The sequence below is a fragment of the Nannospalax galili genome, unplaced genomic scaffold, assembly GCF_000622305.1.
Source record: "Nannospalax galili isolate Female #2095 unplaced genomic scaffold, S.galili_v1.0 scaffold87, whole genome shotgun sequence".
NCBI classification, from domain to species: domain Eukaryota; kingdom Metazoa; phylum Chordata; class Mammalia; order Rodentia; family Spalacidae; genus Nannospalax; species Nannospalax galili.
The window spans coordinates 3,957,236-3,969,379 of record NW_008360320.1 but is presented as its reverse complement, the minus strand read 5'-3'; the positions used below and the strand labels follow the sequence as shown (position 1 = coordinate 3,969,379).

The window sequence follows — 12,144 nt, the reverse complement described above, 5'->3', positions numbered from 1 at the left end:
ATTAGTGGCACAATCACTTTGAAATAAGATATAAGTGTTTTTAAAATGTGATCAGTCTTAACCTCAATATAACTGTGAGCCATTTTCTGAGGAAGCAAATGGCAATGTGGGAAGATGGAACAGAACTCTAGGCTTAGGTTCAAATTCAGTTTTCACCTTTACATCAAGCCTTGCTTTCTCTTAGTCTCACTTTGTCTTAATTCACTAAACAATAATGAGACAATACCTATATCCTGAGATTTTGGTGGGGATTAAATAGCATTTGGGGATTAAGTAGCATTGGCAGATTATATGGTAAAAGTAGAATTTGAATTGAATAATTTTAGTTGAATCTGCCGGCCGTGGTGGCAACATGCCTTTAGTCCCAGCACTTGGGAGGCAGAAGCAGGGGATGTCTGTGAGTTCAAGACCAGCCTGGTCTATGTAGTAAGTCCAGGCCAGCTGGGGCTACAGGGAGACCCTGTCTCAAAAACAACCCCCCCCCCCGCAATTTTCTTTAGTTGAATCTAAATCAGATGTTTGCAGTTTTGAAAATTTTTTTTTCATTCCCTCAAAATCTGTGACTAAATTGGTAGCGTTTGACCTATTTATTAGAAATATGAATTAAAGAATTCTACATTCCCATCATCTGATTGACAAAGGCCTAGTGAATGTTGCAGGTACCTAGAGAAATCTCTGGAGAGGCAGGATTACTCTGAGTTTCCATGTTTCCTCTTTGCCAATAGAAAGCATTTTTACCAGGGAGAACATGTTTTCCCAACCCCTCTAAGACACATTTTCCTAAAGATGTTATGGTATGTAAATAAGATTATTTTGTGGTTTTCCCCCAAAAGCTGTCTTAATCTTAAAATAAGTAAATATTTGGACATTTATGAGCTCTAACCTATCATTATAAATGGAACCTATTTGGATCTGGACTAGTTTGGGAGAACTATCATTTCCTTTTTTATTATTATTTTTATTTTATGTGTATGAGTGTATTGCCTGCTTGTGTGTAAGTGCACCCATGTCATGCAATGACCATGGATGTCAGAAAAAGGTGTCGGATTCCCTGGAACTGTAGTTATGGATAGTTGTTAGCCACCATGTGGGTGCTGGGAACCTAGGTCCTTTGCAAGAGCAGCCAGTTCTCTTAACCACCAGGCCATCACTCCAGCTCCCTGTCATCTCCTTTTGGTCTCAATTTTGAATCATGAAAGCAGACTGATACACTGCTATTAATAGCTATTTTTAGCATATATTCATTTTCTAGATAAAACTTAGTTGCCACATTTTCACCACCATTGAGAACTTATTTTATCACTGTAGTGATTGTGGATGCCTTCTTATTTTGCTAATACAATAAATGGTGTGAGTGCTCCACCCATACATATGCTAGGAATCTCTTGCCATTTTGTGCTCATCTGTCTTCTAAAGGCCAGTCCCTGCATCTGATCTGTAGACTGACCTTTGAGCTGATGGAAGCCAGTGGGACATGATCTTGAGTAAAAATGGACAGTTTTCAACCTAAAAAACACCCAGCTTCCCTAGCCAAGGCTTAGGCAACTGTAAGGCTTGTGTCTTACACCATCTGCTAGAGTTTTCCCCATGGATTAAGCTTTAGTTGGCCACTGTGATATCTAGCATTAACATACAGTGTGTTCTCTGCCTGTTCTCTTTTCATGTTCCTCACTTCCCTGCCACTGCCACTGACCCTCCCAAATAAATTGTGTTTACTCATTTCTCCAACAGCAACGATCAGCTGCTGAAGGATTCCAACTACAGCAGTTATTATTTGTACACTTGTCAAATTGTTCGTATAACAATTGGGGATTGTTATTTTGGACTTAACATATTTAGTATAAGAATGTGTTATTTGGGACTTAACATATTTAATATTATAAATCCTTTCCATTTATTGAGATCCAGACAGTCACAATAGCTGATTATCAAATACTAGTAAAATTAGCAAGAGTATGTAAGAAAGCATCTTACATGTTCACCTTTTTATTAAAATTCTAAACATTTAAACATTTTAAAATCAATATAAAAGGTAAGGAATTAACAATGGAAATAGTGAAAAATGCATTTTGGTTAAATGTATATTTTCATATTATGTGTATATCTGCATTTTTCCTACAAAAATTTACTGAGACCTATGATCTAAACTAAAAACTTTAAAATACCCTTATAAAATGCTCAAATATAATTTTTTAGGAGCAGTGAAAATGACTAAAGAATGGAAAGCAATAACTGTTACCAAATAAGAGCCTAAGAAACAAAAAACTAATATGCAAAGAATTTAATGTGCCAAGTGAACCAATGAAATATTTAATAGCCAACTTGATACTAAAAGAGGTTGTAATAAAATGCTAAATGAAGGCATTAAGAGGAATCTTAAAATACTTAAAAACTGCAAGCACTGGAATGGAGTCCATTTGACCACAGCAAGCAATCATTCATAGAGGGATATGGTCACAGAGTTCTCAAAATCTATAAAAGACTTGAGTCTAGAAGTAAAGAGATGAGAGCCAGAGATTTCTAAAAAGCTTAACTCCCTTGGAGTACATAGGCACATACTCTTGATCTGTAAAGTGCCAGGCAAGAGGCTGGTTACTGGTGATAGCTCATTTCAAAGCCCACCCATACCAGACTAATATTTGTTAGGTTAAGTCCTGTTTGCAACCTGAAGAAACCAAACCAAACTCTCAGAGAGGCATGAAGTCCCTCTTTGAGACCTGGATTCCTGATGCATTTCTCTTCCTTTAACCATTTATAAAAGCTGATAATGCGAAAATTAGAAAGATAGTTCATTTTATAACTCTTCAAGTCTCATCTCTATTGGTTTTTCCTCAAACCACCAGCATGTGAAAGATAAATTCAGTATAGATTTTTCAATGTACATATTTTAATGTATATTATTATTAAATTTTTGTGCATTTCATAAAATAAATCTCACTCATATTTAGACCATCTCACCTGTCCGCAGCCCCCTTACCCCCCACCGACCAGATTGCATGCATTCTGTCATATATGTTAAGGACTATTTGGTCCAGCTTTTGTACCCAGATGACCCTTGGTACAAGTTAATCCACTGCAGTCTAGTCAGCTTACCTAGAGTCACTCCCTTAAAGAGATCAACTCTCAATTCTCCCTCACCTAGCAGTAATCAGTTGCCAATTGTTCCTTGGCTAAGGTGGGGGCCCGGTGCCCATTTCCTCAGCTCTATGCTGGATTTTTATCTGATTGAGTCTGCATGCTATCACCATTGTTGTAAGTCATATGAGCAAGTTCCCAGAGGTCTGGAAGACTGTGTCCTTATGATCATGCATCACCCTGGGTCTTAAAATCTTTCCTCTACCTCTCCAGCATGGTCCCTGAGCCATGAGTGGGTGAGGTTTAATATAGGAGTCCTGTCCAGGGACACACATTCTGTGATCTATTTTTTTTACATCTTGGTGAGTTGTGGCCTTCTGTGTGCATGACACTCTGTTGCATGAGAAAGCTTTACTGGTGAGAGTAAAGGGATATATTAGTCTTCTCTCTACCCCCATTCCACTATGTTGCATGAACCAGGTGTAGAGGTTCCACTGTAGATGTGTCACTCAGGGCTGGGATCTCTCAGACTCGTATTCTCTGTTTGTGACCTGTTGTAGAACTCTATACTATCTTCCATTCTTTGCACAAAGAAGCTTCTTTGATGAGTGGGGAATAATGTACTTGTCTGCAAATGTAAGGATCCATATTTAGTATACAATAAGAAATTTCATTTGTTAGAAATTGAGAGATTGGATTTTCTCTAGGCTCTATGACCTCTAGAATCTATGATCCATTTATATTTGGATAGGTATACAGTGCCACCCATGAGTTCTCTCCCTCTGAGAGGGCATTAAGTCCAAATTAGATAGCTGTTGGTTTGTTGTGCCGGTTATTGGATATAGTTATTAGGCTTTAAAACTGGAGTTGGATCATTTATTAATGTTCTCCCTTAACAGCTTGCATAGGATCTTCTAGAACTATGAGAGCTGGTCTTCAGGGATGAGATTTCCAGGTCAGTTCCAGCTCCTTTGGTCCAAGTACTGTGCCTGAAGTATGTCCTGTCTTCCGCAATAGGGTCTTACCATTAAGTTCTGGCAAGTAATAGGGCCATGGCAATAGCCTGTGTTATTTTGGGAGTCTCTTGGATTACCCTGACCAACAACTCAAAGGCAGGTTTCTCCTGTCTGGCACTGTTTCTTGTTATATAGCCTTCAGGTATACACATGCACTCATGTTCAAATATTGTATGTGAATTTTTCAGTAGATTGTTGAGCTAATGCATTTCCATCTGATTTTTCAGACCATCTAATATTTATTTATCCCTACTTTCTCTCTCCCTGTCTAACCTCCACCCTCCATCATCCATTAAAGTACCCTTATTTTTCCCTTGAAAATACTGTCTCTGTGATACCCCCCTCTCTCGTCCTTCCCTCCTTCCTTCCCAGTTGAATACCCCCATTTTCCCCATTTCCCCCTTGGTAAAATTTGTTTCCTACTATCCTCCTTTCTCGGGCTCTTTCTTCCCCTTTACCTTTGTGCTTCCTTTCCATTTTCCATGCTCCTGAGATTACATCAGGACATATAATCACATATAAAGGTTTGATACTAAGATCTACAAATGAGGGAGAACATACATCATTTCTTTTTTCTGAGTCTGTGTTACTTCACTTAGTATAACAGTTTCTAGTTTCATCCATTTCCCTAGAAATTTCATGATTTTATCTTTCTTTTTTTCATTATTTTTAGTTTATGTGTATGCATGTATTGCCTGCACGTAGGTAAGTGCACTTGTGTCGCACAATGCCTGTGGAGGTCAGAAGAGGCTGTCAGAGCCCCTGGGACTGGCATTATGGACAGTTGCTAACTGCCATGTAGGTGCTGAGATTTGAACCTGGGTCTTCTGCACCAGTGTTCTGAATCACCGAGCTATCTCTCCAGCACCAATTTTATCTTCCTTTACCACTGAGTAGAACCCCATTGTATAAATGTACCACATTTTCATTATCCAAATGTCAGTTGAGGGATATTTAGGTTGTTTCCATTTCTTAGCTATTGTGAAAAGTGAAGCAAGAAAAATGGATGTACACGTATCTCTACAGTGGGATGGGTCCTTTGGGAATATGCCAAGGAGTGGTATAACCAGATCATAAGGTAGATTCATTTTGGGGCTTTTAAAAATATTTCTTATTTATTTATTTTATGTGTATGAGTGTATTGCCTGCATGTATGTAAGTGCACCCATATTGTGCAGTACTGGCCGAGGTCAGTAGAGAACTATGGATCCCCTGGAACTTGAATTATGGATGGCTGTTTGCTGCCATGCAGGTGCTGGGAATCGAACCCGGGTCCTCTTCAATAGCAGCCAGAACTCTTAACTGCTGAGCCATCTCTCCAACCCCCTCTTTTAGATTTTTAAGAATTCTCCACACTCCTTTCCATAGTGGTTGCATGAGTTTGCAATCCCACCAGCAGTGAATAAGTTTTCCCCCTTCTCCTCTGTTCTCTTGATCTTAGCCAGTCTGACTGGGTAAGATGAAATTTTAAAGTGGTTTTGATTTCCATTTCCCTAATTACTAAGGCTGTTGAGCACTTTTTAAAGATCTTTCTTAGTCATTTTTATTTCTTCATTTGAGAGCTCTCTGTTTTGATTCTTAGCCCATCTTTTTATTGGTTGATTTATTTTCTTGTTTCTTTGTGTTTTGGGGTTTTTTTGTTGCTCGTTTTTGTTTTTTAATTCTTTGCGTATTTTGGATATTAATCGTTTGCCAGATGTGTAGCTTGTTATTTCTCCTACTTTGTGGGTTTCTTCTTCACTTTCTTGGTTGTTTCTTTTGCTGTTCGAAACTTTTCAGTTTAATGAGGTCCCACTTGTCAATTGTTGACTTTAATTCCTGAGTAACTGATGTCCAATCTAGAAAGTCCTTTCCTGTACTATATTTTGGAGAATACTGTCTATGCTTTCTTCTAATCATTTCAGAGTTTCAGGTTTCATATGAGGTCTTTGATCCATTTGGATTTGACTTTTTGTGCAGGGTGAAAAGTAAGGGTCTTATTTAAATCTACATGTGGAGATCCAATTTTGCCAGCACCAGTTTTTGAAGATGATGTCTTTCCTCCACTGTGCATTTTTGGCATTTTTGTCAAATATGAGGTGGCTGAAATTGCACTCATGTTTGGGTCTTCTTGTAAGCTCCATTGATCTAGGTGTCTATTTTTGTGCTAGTACCATGCTGGCTCATCATTACAGCTCTGTAAAATCTGATGTGGTAATCCCCCCAGCATTGCTCTTTTTGCTCAAGATTGCATTGACTATCTGGGGTCTTCTGTGATTTCATATGTATTTTAGGATTCTTTGTCTAGTTCTGTGAAAAGTGTCATTAGATTTTGATAGATTTTGATATGCATTGCATTGTATCTATAGATTGCTTATGGTAGGATGGTCATTTTTACAATATTAATTCTTGCAGTACATGAACACGGGATGCCTTTCCATCTCCTGGTGTCTTCCCCAATCTTTGTCTTCAACAACTTAAATTTTTTAGGGGCTGGAGAGATGGCTCTGCAGTTAAAAGCACTGGCTGTTCTTGCAAAGGACCTGGTTCAGTTCTCAGTGCATTCATGGTGCCTAAGAACTGTCTCTAACCCCAGTTCCAGAGGAACTCAATGCCCTTGTTCTGACTTCCCCAGGCATTGCACAAGATGGTTGCCCTTACATACATGCAGGCAATATGCTCATACACATAAAATTTAAAAATTAATAAATTAAAATATTTTAAAAGAATATTAAAAGTTCATTGTAGAGATCTTTAGTATCTTTGGTTAGATTTATTCTTGATATTTTTTGAGGATATTGTGAATGGTAGGATTTCCATGAACACTTTCTCTGATTGCTTGTTATTAGTATATAGTATATTAGTATATAGAAATTTTGTAAATTGATTCTGTAACCTGCTACTTTGCTGAAAGTATTAATCATTTCTAGCAGTTTTCTGGTTGAATTTTTGGGATCTCTTAGGTATAATATCATATCTTCAAATAGGGATAATTGACCTCTTGTTTTCCAATTAGTATTCCTTTAATTTCCCTATCTTGTCTTATTGCTCTAGCAAGAGTTTTATGCACTATATTGAAAAAGAGTGGAGATGGTGGACAGTCTTGTCTATTTTGTGATTTTAATGGGAATGCATCCAGTTTTTCCTCCATTTAGAATGATGTTGGCTATTGGTTTGTTGTATATAGTTTTTTGGTTTTTTTTTTAAACTAAGTTATGGTAGGTTCCCCCTCCTTCAAGTCCCTTTAGGACTTTTAATGTGAGTGCATCTACTGAGATGACCATGTGATTTTTGTACTTAAATAGATTTATTATGATTTATTATATATTGACTTACATATGTTGAACCATCCTTGCATCTCTGGAATAAAACCAACTTTGTCATGGTGGATGATCTTTTTGATGTGTGTCTGTGTGGTTCGCAAGTATAGTATTTTGTTGAAAAATTTTGCATCTATTTCCATCAAGGATATGTAGTCTTCATTTTAGGTTGTGACTTTACCTGGTTATGGTATTAGAGTTTTAACACTGGCTTCATAGAAGGAGTTTGGGAGCTCTCCCTCTATTTCTATATCTTTGAAGAATTTAAGTAGTGTTGGTTATAGATCATCCCTGAATATCTGGAAGAATTCTGCTGTGAATCCACCTGGGCTTGGAATTTTATTTTATTTTTTAACTTGGAAGGTTTTATATTGTTTCAATTTCTGTATTTGTTATGGGTCTGTTTAAGCTGTTGATATCTTCCAAGAATTTAGAAATTCACCCAGTTAATTCAGATTTTCAAATTCAATAGTGTATTGGTTTCTAAAATTTTTTTTGTTTATTTTTATTTTATGTGTATATATGAGTGTATTGCCTGCATGTATGTGAGTGCACACATGCCATTGAATGCCCATGGAGATCATAAGAGGGCATTAGATTCCCCACGTACTGGAGTTGCAAATGGTTCTTAGCCACCATGTTGGTGCTGGGATTTGAACTCGGGTCCTCTGAAAGAGCAGCCAGTCCTCATAACAACTGAGCCATCTCTCCAATTCCAGAGAATAGCTTTTTAAAGTATTCCTTTATAGTGTTCTGGATCTTTTTAGTGTCTTTTGTGATTTTGTTAATTTGAATTTGCTCTTTCTTTCTTTTAGTTTACTGGCCTAAAGATTTATCTATCTCATTTATCTTTTCAAAGAACCAGCTCTTAGATTCATTGTTTCATTATATTGTTTTCTTTTTTTCTATTTCATTAATGTCTCCTCTGATTTTTGTTGTTTCTTCTCATCTGCTGGTTTGAGTTTGGTTTGCTCTTGTCTTTCCAGAATTTTGATTTGGACTGTTAAGTCATTTATATGTGTTCTGATTTTTTTTTTTTAATCATAGGCACTTAGAGCTATAAACTACTCTCTTGAGACTCTTTCTAAAGTGTCCCAGAGGTGGTGGTGTGTTATATTATTTTCATTTAGTTTCAGGAATACTTTTTTTTCTTTCTTAATTTCTTCTTTAACCCATTCGTCAGTCAGGAGTGTGTTGTTTAATCTCCATGAGTTCATGTAGTTACTAGAGATTCTTTTGCTGTTGATTATAAGCTTTATTGCATTGTGGTCTGATAGAATGCATGGAATTATTTCAATTATTTTGCATTTTTTGAGGTTTGTTTTATGCCCCAGTATGTGGTCAATTTTAGAGAAGCTTTCATGGACAACTGAGTAGAAAGTATATTCTTTGTTGCTTGGGTGGACTATTCAGTAGATGTCTGTTAGATCCATTTGATGTACAATAGCATTTAATCATATCTCTCTCTGTCTATTCTTTTTCCAGTTGGCTTATCTATTGGAGATAGTTGAGTATTGAAAGTCACCAACTATTATTGAGCTGGGGTTAATCTGTTTTAAAGTCTTATGTACTGTTTTTTATGTACTGGTACTGTTTTTATGAAATTGGGTGCACCAAAGTTTGGTGCATATATGTTCATGATTGTAATGTCTTCTTGGTCAATTGTTCCTTTGATTAGAAGGAAGTGACTCTATCTCTTCTGATTAGGTTTAATTTGAAGTATATTTTATCAGATATTAGAATTGCTACACCTATTTGTTTCTTAGTGCCATTCACTTGGAATATTTTTTTCTTCATTTCACCCTAAGGAGGCACTGTTCTTGAAGGTGAGATAATTTTCTTACACACAATAAAACCATGGATTTTGTTTCTTAATCCTTTTCACCAGCCTTTTGACTGGGGATTTGAGGCTGTTAATATTTAAATTATTGGTGAAAGATGTGTATTGGTTACTGCCATTTTAATTTGTCTGTGTTCTTGGTCCTGATTTGTGTTTCCATAATTATGCTTTCCTTTGGATTTTTTCTGTAACCTCTTTGGTGTAGTCATTCCCATCTTCAGTTCTCTGTATTGCTTAAAGTATTCTCTGTAGGACTTGTTTGGTGGGCAAGAATTCTTTCAGCCTATTTGTGTCATGGAAAGTTTTTCTTTCCCCTTAGACTATGTTCAGTACTTTTTCTGTGTAAAGTATTCTGGGTTGGCATCCATGGTCATTTAGAACTGGGGATACTTTGGTCCAGGCTCTTCTGGCTTTCATAGTTTACACTGAATAGCCAGCTATAATATGATGAGTTTTCCTTTATATGTAACTTGTTGTTTTTCTCTAGCATCTTTCAGTACCCTCTCTTTGTTCTCTACATGCTTTTACTATGATATGCATGGGGAGTTTCTGTTTTGGTCCTGTCCAATTGGAGTTCTTTATGCTTCTTGTATCTGTATAGGTATGTCTTTCCTTAATTTGGGGAAGTTTTCTTCTATAATCCTGTTGAAGATCTTGTCAGTGCCATTGAACTGAGATTCTTCTCCTTCCTTGAGGCCTATTATGTGTATAAATTTGGTCTTTTCATAGTGTCCCACATTTCCTGCATATTCCATTCCTGTGATTTTTTTTTAATCTTTCATATTCTTTGCTTTAGCAGTCCAGTTCTTTAACTTTGTCGTCCAGTCTTGATATTCTGTTTTCTATTCCATTCATTCTGCTTCTGTGGCTTTTTCCTGTCATCTCAAATTGACTTATTGAATTTTTCAGTTGCATCCTCATTTTGGCTTACGTTTTCTTCTATAGTTCTCTTTGTTAATTTGCTTTTCAAGTCTGACATTTATTTTTGTCATTTCCTTCAGCCATATATTTGTATTTTCTTGAGCTTCATTCAGGAGTTTATTCCGATCCTCTTTGAGTTCTTTGAGTTGTCTATGTGTTAAGTTCTTTGGTCATGTTTGCAATTGTTCTTTCATATTCTACATCCTGGGGCCCCTCTGGGTGATTCTCATAGTATGCTTTTGTAGTACAGGTAGGTTTTGTTGGGGACTTATTCTCTTGTTTTTTTCATATTATTTGTGTTTTTGTGTTGTAATTTAGTCATATAATTTCTTTTCTTGGTTGTGTGTCTGATATGAAACACTAGGTTTTATTTATTTTGTTGATGTAGCATTGGTTCCTTTTTGCTCAGGTACTAATAGTCAGTGTGTGCTTCAGGTTCTTGCTTTTGATTTTTTATTGGTGGGACAGGATGGTTCAAGGCTGATTAGTGAAGTGGTCTCTAGATGTGGCAAAGGGAATTCAAGGCTACTGGGGTCCAGTGGATGGATTCTGGTGGGCTAGTGAGGAGGAAGATCAGGAGGGGACCATAGACCTAAGGCTGGTGTGGGACACAGTGGGCCATGTCTCAGGTTAGGAGAGCAGGAGCAGGCCTAAGCCCTAGGCAGGGTAGTAGGCAGGTCTCTGGCAGGTAGATCAGGAGGAGAGCCAAGGGCAAGGGAGGTGGGGACAGTCTGGGAAGGCTCTAAAGAACTAGGCAGAGTAGGTGTGGACTCTGAAGATGGAGAATGAAGCTAGTCTGGGTGGTGTGGATCAGTACACAGTGGGCAGAGTCTGGGCTAGGAGGCTAGTCCAGAGATCTGAGGTGGAAAGAGCAGAAAGGGGATAGGCCCAAGGCTAGGAAGGGAACAGCTTGTGGAGAGAATGGAGCTGCTGCTCCAGGTGAAGGGGAATCAAAGCCGAGAGGGTGGGGTCTGATTTACCAGTGCAGTAGGCAGGTCTTTGACAGGCAGATCAGGAGCCCCAGGGCAAGGAGTGGGTGGGAACGGCCCATGAAGGGTCTCACAAACTAGGTAGTGTAGGTATGGTTCCTGAAGCTGGAACTCAGTGTTTTTTTATTGTATTTTTGTGCATTTCATACAATACATCTTAATCATATTTAAAACTCCTGCCCCATCTGTACCCCCTCATAAGTCCACCCATAGGATTTCATTCATTCTTTTATATATGTTAAGGCCTGTGGAGTTAAATTTGTGCACCAAATGTCTTTCGATGTGAGTTCATCCACTGGAGGCTGGTTAGCCTTTCTAGTCACTCCCTTAAAGAAGATTGACTCACCCTCACCCAGCAGTGATCTGTTGCCCATAGTTCTTTCAGCTAAGGTTGAGGCCTCTTACCCATTTCCCCAGCTCTGTGCTGGATTTTGTCTGATTGAATGTGCATGGGTCTTGTGTGTGCTGTCACCATTGCTTTAAGTTCATATGAGCAAGTTCTCAGAAGTGGGGAGGGCCCTTTCCTTGTGATCATGCACCACCCTGACTCTTACAATCTTTCTGCCCCCTCTTCCACATGGTCCCTGATCCCTGGGTGGGTGAGGTTTAGTATTAGTCATATCCAGAGACACACTCTGTCTTATTCTCTACATTTTCTGTCAGTATAGTTTGTTGTTGTTGTTCTTTTTCTCAGTTTGTCTGTGTCACAAATTGAGAAACTGGTACATGTTTTGTCTAAATTTTTAATTTCTTAAAAAGTGTTAGTTTGTAATTCAAGTAATTCCAAAGCCAATATATTATAATGATGAAGACTATAGATCTTGGAGATTAATTGCCTCGTTCACACCCAGAGTCTGCCACCTAATAGCTGGGAACTTCAAGCATATTCCTTTTTTTTTTTTTTCAGCTTTTCTGGTTTTTGTGGGGTTTTTTTACTTATTTATTTAATAACCACATACTTAGAAGAAGCATTTCATATTCAATAACAATTTCCTGAGCTAAGA

General features: G+C 37.7%; 1 protein-coding gene across 4 annotated transcripts in view; it reads left to right on the top strand.

Annotated features, from left to right (window-relative positions):
* Positions 1 to 12,144, top strand: part of Mbd5 (methyl-CpG binding domain protein 5) — a 505,686-nt gene that overhangs the window by 139,164 nt on the left and 354,378 nt on the right. The gene's annotated exons all lie outside the window — the stretch shown is intronic.